Raw genomic sequence first — 7,447 nt, 5'->3', positions numbered from 1 at the left:
CCGGTCCTGTCCTGAGCGGTCCTGTCTGAGGGTTTGCTGTCCTGTCCTGAGGTCCTGTCCTGATTTCCAATCCGAGGGTATCCTGTCCTGTCCGGGGTGTCCATTCTGCACCTGCTGTCCTTTGAGGGGTATCCTTCCTTGAGGGTTTCCTGTCCTTAACTGACCCGTGGCCAGGGTTTGGTTTCCACACCATTCTAGGTAAATATTGCTCTGAACCTCTTAAATCTTGCACCTTCTGAATTTCTGACTTTTGCTTCAATAAAGTTTCCCATTGCATATGTTATTTTTCCATGTCTTTCCGCAACTATTGAAAGTCATTTGCATTTTTCCATAAGTTTGTTCCTATGTCTTCTCACTTGTTAGAAATTATATTTTGCATTGCAGTTTGTCATTTTCTGATATGGTCTAGAACCTCATTGCCTAGACTGTTTAAAGGCCCGTTTACCTTAAGTGAAGCGTGTTACTCTTTATAGGCCCTCCTGTAGTTATACATACATAGTCTGCCCATGCTTAAATATTACTGAATAGCATAGTATCTTCTCGTTGCATTTTATGTCAGTATTTCAATGATTACTCTGTCGTTATTTCTCTACAGTTATATCATTTACATTATCTTGGTTATTGATTGCCTTATTCTTATGTACCTTATGCATGAAGCAAATGAACTTTAGATAAACATTTTAAAACTTCCCGTTGTCCGTGGTCATTTCAACAGTATTTTGAATGTTATTGGTTGGGTTTGTATTTTGCTGCCTTTCCTTTTACAGCTAGCTCCCTGATTCATTGTGGTCATTAGGTACCCGCATCGGTGGATGGTAAGTCGGGTGCACTGAGAAATAATAGTAGGGAACACACACACAAATTGGTAGAGCTCGTGAAGTCACCTGGTCAATGTATATGGTGATTTGAAAGTATATGGGCCCTGAAGCCGGAAACGGCGAAAATTATTGGTCGGGTGGCCTCGCGCGCTCTATCAGGGGCACATCAGGAAATCGATATTCAAGCCGAGGTATCATATGAGGAAGCCACTCCTCCTGATGATTCATTATCTTCCAGATCCCTAGCAAGGAAAAGATCAAGGATGGTGTCTACATCTTCTTCAAGCCCCCTTCCTTCTGATGATATGGATGAAAATTGGAAACCAACAGGTCTGTCTGAGAGTGAGGCACACCATGATCTGACAAAGGTAGCTAAGCGTAAAAGGAAGGTCCCCGAAAGTCTCATAGTTATGGAGTGTGATGATGACGCTGAACAAGACGTGGCGTATACTCCTGCTGATGAAGACTCTCACAACGACGACGCAGTCATCATAGATTTCACTCCAGCCTCAGCAGGCATGCAGCAAACAGACATTTATACCCTATCCCGAAATGCTGCTGAGCGTGATGTTGGCGACGTGTCAATGGGACCACCACCAATGCAGTTAACTAGTAGACCACCACCTACAGCTTCCATATTTTCTCGCCAGAAGGGACCTCCATCCACTTCAACCTCAATTTCCTCAATTAGTGGTTCTGTAAGTGCACAACGTACTAAATTTCGGCAACACACATCCTCCACTTCATCTGGCATTAGCAGCATTCCCAGTATCGCCTCCTCCACCCCCCACAGACATATGAAGTCCGCAGTTTGGGACTTCTTTAGTGTTAGCCCAACACGGGAAAACATAGCCATTTGTACCATTTGTAAGGTTCGAGTTAGTTGCGGTAAGCTTGGTACCAACTATGGTACCGGAGGCCAAAGAGGTCATCTTGAGAGACAGCCCACTGTCAAATGGCATGCGCATATAAGAGAGATCAAGGCAGGCCGAATTGCAAGTCAACAAATTGTATCCGTTGATGTTTCATCTGCTGATGACGAGGAGGAAGAAGCGTCAAACATTTCTTCAGTTACACCCAGTACCCCTGTCAGCAGCACACCCCTGCAAGATATATGAGCCAAACTAAGAGTGTGGGAGATAGTGAGACACCAATGTGAAAAAGTTCATCATCACTGAGCGTAACTGGGTCGAAAAAGTCATCATCATCCTGTAAAATGGTCCAGCCCACCATTAGAAGCATGTTGTTTTCAGATGCGCCATTTGAACGCAACCACCCAACGGCGCGTCTGTATAACACTAAGCTGGCTAAAATGCTAGCGCTGGACCTTCTCCCTTTTTCTTTTGTGGAAGGGGTGGGTTTTCTTGAAATGGTGGCAACGCTCTGCTCTAAATGGAAGGTTCCTAGCCAGTTCTATTTTGCCAGAGTTGCGGTTCCAGCACTACATGAAGATGAGCTGGAGGTGATTGGGGCAGCTTTGCAGAAGAGTGCTGTTCACACTATACATCTGACAACAGACATGTGGACCAGTTGCGCAGCCACTGATTACATGTGCATCACTGCACACTGGGTCTCTTTTTCAGGGGTTAAAGTAAAGCCAAGCGCAGGTGTTGACACGGACAAAGTTTTTAAAGCTGCTCGGAAACATGCAACAATAGCCATGTTTGCCATGGAGAAAACTCATACAGGAGAAAACATTTTGCATGAGTTTAACACAAAGGTCTTTGAATGGCTGTCCTCAAGAAAATGCATGATTGGTTATGTTTCCACGGATAATGGCGCCAATGTAGTTAAGGCCATGGATAAGGGTAACTATTTCAGAGTGCCGTGTCTGGCGCACTCTATAAACCTGGTTGTTAAAAAATTCTTGAGTGAAGAAAGTCCAGTCTCCGAGTTACTGACCACCTCCGAAGAATGTGCACGCATTTCAACCATTCTTTTAAGGCCCGAAAGCAGCTGAGGTGCCTGCAACATGAACGTAAAGTGCCAGTGAAAGCACTCATCCAGGAGGTGGCAACACGTTGGAACTCAACCTTCTACATGCTTGAGCGTCTGTATGAGCAGTATGCGGTAGTCGATCAGTATTTCTTTAAACTGGGTACACCTATGATAGACATGAGAATACAGGTAGAGCAATGGGAGCTAGTTCAATTTCAATTCAATTATAAATCTTTATTCGGCACTTAGAAAGACACCATAAAAGCACATACACAATATACACACATATAAAAACATATATATATTTTTTTAAAGTTAAAATTTGGCTAAAAACGCATTTCATAAAGATAGGGAAAAGAGGAATTTACATTACATGATTTAGGAAGCATTAAAATCATTTATTTCTCTAGTGTTCCTTAGCCGCAATGCAACCCGGATAAAACTTGTAATGCAAAGCAACGTATGGGCATCTGCGGCTTCCTGCAGGAATCTCAGAGCCTTTTTTGCTTGTCTGAGTTTTGTTTCTTTCAGGATCCCTACTAAAAATTTACGTCTTGGGGCGGAATAAAGGGGACATAACAAAACAAAGTGAAGGGTATCCTGCGGAGACCTAGTGTCGCAGCCGCAGGTACCCTTCGCCTCCACTGTAAAAGTGAACCCAGAAGGGACCGCAAGTAAATGGTGAAGCATATTTAGTCTAAATCGGGTCATATTGTAACGATCCTGAGCATTGTGCATGACCCTCAAATATGGTTCCATTCCTTGCTTCGCTATTAGCTGACAATAGGATAAAACAGTAGATTTATGTCTTTCCATCTCAGCCCTAGTCGTAAGGGACCAGTCTGAAAAAAGTTTTTTAACCATGGTTTTGTTCTGACCGGTTAAGGATTCTGGGTCTGTGTAGAAATTTTTACAGCCAATTACCTCCAGAGTGTCCTTTATATACTTTAGCCAGGGTATGTGACCCCCTTTGTTACGTTTCAGACAGTCTTTTATAATTTGTCTTGTAAGGGCCGCTTCTGGATTAGTCCAGATTTTAACCCAGGCAAGGAGAGGTTTTATTTTAATCCGGTCTTCAATGTGAGGTTCTCCAACCTCCTCATGAATAATATAGGCCGGAGTACTATGTGGCAGTTTCAAGATTCTTCTGAGGAATTTGTTTTCTTCTACTTGGATCTGTTGTAACTTTTTATCTATAAAACCCCATACTTCTGCTCCGTATGTGACCTTGGCACAACAAATTGATCTGTACAAGTTCATAATTTGCTCTGGGGACCATCTGCCCAGTCTTCTCCCGTACCCCATGATGGCCCCTGTTGACGGCGCCAGCTTTGATGCGTGTTTCTCCACCAGGGGGTTAAAATTCAGTTGATCGTCAAACAGCACGCCAAGATATGAAAAGATCTTAACCTGGCCAATCTTGTGTGACCCAATTTTGTAGGTAAATTTCCCTTTGTCTTTTGCACCTGTTGACATGATGTATGATTTTTCCAAATTTGTCGATAAATCAAGTCTGGCCATAATTCGACAAAACCATCAATCAGCTTCTGTAATCCCAATGGAGTTCTGGCTAACAATACCGCGTCATCGGCATAAAGTAATACCGGCACCGCTCGATGGCCAATTTGGGGTGAATCCACATGTAATTTAAGCAGTTCTTTCTCCAGGAGATTAATATATATAGAGAACAGGAAGGGCGCTAAGATGCAGCCCACTGGTGCATAAGAAGGGGTCAGTCCTATATCTCACACTTGCAGACGTATTCCAGTGTAGAGTTTTTAGAACGTCTACAAGGGGTTGATCCACTCCTAGACTTAACAATAACGACCAAAGTTTTTCTCTATTTACACGGTCAAAAGCCGCGGAGAGAATCATGGACCCCATATATATGGTCCCACTGCTACCGATGGTGTATTTTGCTGTCAGGAGATACGGGTTCAGGCATTGATCAGAGGTGTATCTACCCTTCCTGAAGCCATATTGAACATCTGTCAGGACTTGATACTCCTCCTCCCATTCCTGCAGACGATGTAAAATGACACGGCCCAATACTTAGCTGTCACATAAATCTGTGTTGCTCAGGTAGAGGTCGGGCGGTATCCCATCAGGGCCAGGTGCTTTATTCTTGCAGAGTCCCACTATTGCCAATTCCACTTCTTCCAGGCGAAAGTCCAGTTTTGTATTTGGAATTAACATTGGTCCTTCACCCTGAAGTGAGTGCCCTGCATAATTATAGAGGCTCTGGAAATGGGTCTGCCATTGTTCAGGTAAGATCGTGTTAATTATTTTAGGTGCTCCTGGGTCCTGGAAGCATGGGGTATTAATAACCTTCCAGAATCCCGAGGTATCTCGCCTTTCTGTTGCCTCCCTCAGGTCCTCCCAAGCTTGAATTTGTAAACTCTTTTTTCGACCATTCAGTGATTTTTTTTATTCAGTTCTGTGTTGTGCAATTTTAAGCTTATCTCTAGGTTTAGAGTGGAGACTAAGTTTAAGTTGTTTGTGCGCCTTAGTGCAAACAGAGTCAAACCAACGCGGAGTGGAAGGAACTTTACTATCTTTAGAAGTCTTTAATAGACTACCCACATGGCGCGCAATTTCTTCAAATGCGCTAACCACTAATGCTCCTTCCACTTGGGTGTCGAGACATGTATTTATGGCGTTTAGTCCCTCTGTAATTAAGTTTCTGTAAAATCTATCTCCATCTATCTTTGCCCACTTAATCCTCCTTCCCTGATCCACTGCCTTTTCCATAACATCTGATCTCCTTGTAGATTTTTTAAAATCAAAACCTTTGAGTACAAGGGTCAAGGGGTTATGGTCACTGAAGATGCTTGCATCTATGGCCATGTTACTAATATTTCTCTTTATGAGGGGTGAGACTAGAATGAAGTCAATATACGACTGGCAACCTCTGCCTCTGAATGTTGGGTTGAGGTCTCCATTTTCACCTAACTCTGCAAAGTCCATAGTATGGTCCAGGTTGTGCCTTTTTGTTAATTTCTCTAAGTCCCATCCCTCAGTTACATGAACAAAATGTGGCCCTTTTGCTACAGTGCATCTTGACCAATCTCTGTTGAATGGTTTTAAATTATCACAGAGATGACAATTAAAATCCCCCATGAGTATTATACTGGGGGGGGGTTTGGTGTCTTGTTTAAGGAAACCAACTTTTCTAAACAGGAGTCCAGATCCTTAACAACGGACCCCTTTCCCATCGTGCCTACGGCATTATACCAGTTTATTAAAAGAATGTTGAATCTTTTAAAAAGAAACCCCACAGCTTGTATATTCCGTGAGTTCCAATTATGATTAGTCCAAGTTCCCTGCATGTGAAGATCTACATACATTATCAATCCCCCAATCGCTCTACCCGATAATGACTTAGTAGCTGGCACCGCAAAACGTTTATACCCCTCTAAACTATACAAGTTTGGGTTGACCGCCCATGTTTCTTGGAGGCATATAATTTGAAAGTTTTTAATATAATTCTGCCATTCCTGAGATTCAAATTTAGCTGCTAGTCCAGCAATGTTCCAGGATATGATTCGAAGATTTCCGTGATTGCCCCCCCCTCAGTTGTTCTGTAGGATCCCCTGCTAGGTGCTCTTCCTGTACTACTTCTAAAGTTGTTATATTAGTACGGGGTTCTAGGATTTTATCACTATCCTGGTTATTTTGATCTAGGGTTACCGTTTTATCTAATTGTTCTATTATTTTATTTGGATTCTTTTTGCTAACTTCCCTACCATCACTGTGCCCTATGGAGCTTAAAGTTCAGATTCCAGTTACAATAGGTCCTTCCTCCTCCGATCTTATACGGGTATCTAACACAGTAGATTTCTCCAGTTCAAGTCAGTCGACCTCTTCAAGAGCACTGAACCTGTTCCAGTGCACTTGTTGGACTAAGAAGGGGTCATAAACTGAATTGGTTTGATATAGGTTTTGCCCTTGGACTGGTCTATACTGTGATTCCATCTGTGGTAACCTATTCATGGGAATTCTATTTCTCTGCACCGATCTTTGGGGTGTGTATGGATAAAAGTATGACAGATGTAAGGGGTGGATTTGTGTATGAGATCTGCTAGGGGGTGCATTGCATATATAATTTACTGCTGCAATGTCTCTAAAGTTGACTGTTATTATGTCCCCTGCTATTGTTTTTATTCCTCTCCCAATCCACTCCCCCCTCCTTACTGTAAGAATTTCCCCACAGATGTTAGGGGGTAGGGGTCTATTTATCTGCAACCACTGCGCACTTTTCTTTTTTAATTCCACATGTGTTTCCCTTTTACCCTCTTTTAGGGGTGGGACTCCTGTTAATACGACCACAAAGGGCAGAGCTTCGGGTGGTAGATTGATTGTCCTAAATTGGGTCGATGTTTTATTTGCTGAAGCATACGATGGCAGGGTGGGGTTTGCCGTTGAATTGTCTTTTGGGGGTTGGTCTATTTTTCCATTTACTACTTGAGCTTTTCCTTGGCATTGTTGTTTTGTTTGACCCTGTGTTCTCTCATTGGAACTACAGAGGTTTGGAGCTATTGCGGCTTTTTGCCCAGCCTGGGTATTCATTTGTTCAGCGCTCTTTGCTTTATTTGATGCCGAATCATTTATTGATATTACTTTGTCTTGTATTATTTTTTTGGACAAGCCCCCATCATGTCCCACTTTTGATGAAACATTGTCCTGTGCCA

The sequence above is a fragment of the Lissotriton helveticus genome, chromosome 11 (assembly GCF_964261635.1).
Source record: "Lissotriton helveticus chromosome 11, aLisHel1.1, whole genome shotgun sequence".
NCBI lineage: Eukaryota > Metazoa > Chordata > Amphibia > Caudata > Salamandridae > Lissotriton > Lissotriton helveticus.
The sequence above is the reverse complement of the archived record's forward strand: the minus strand, read 5'-3'. Positions refer to the sequence as shown.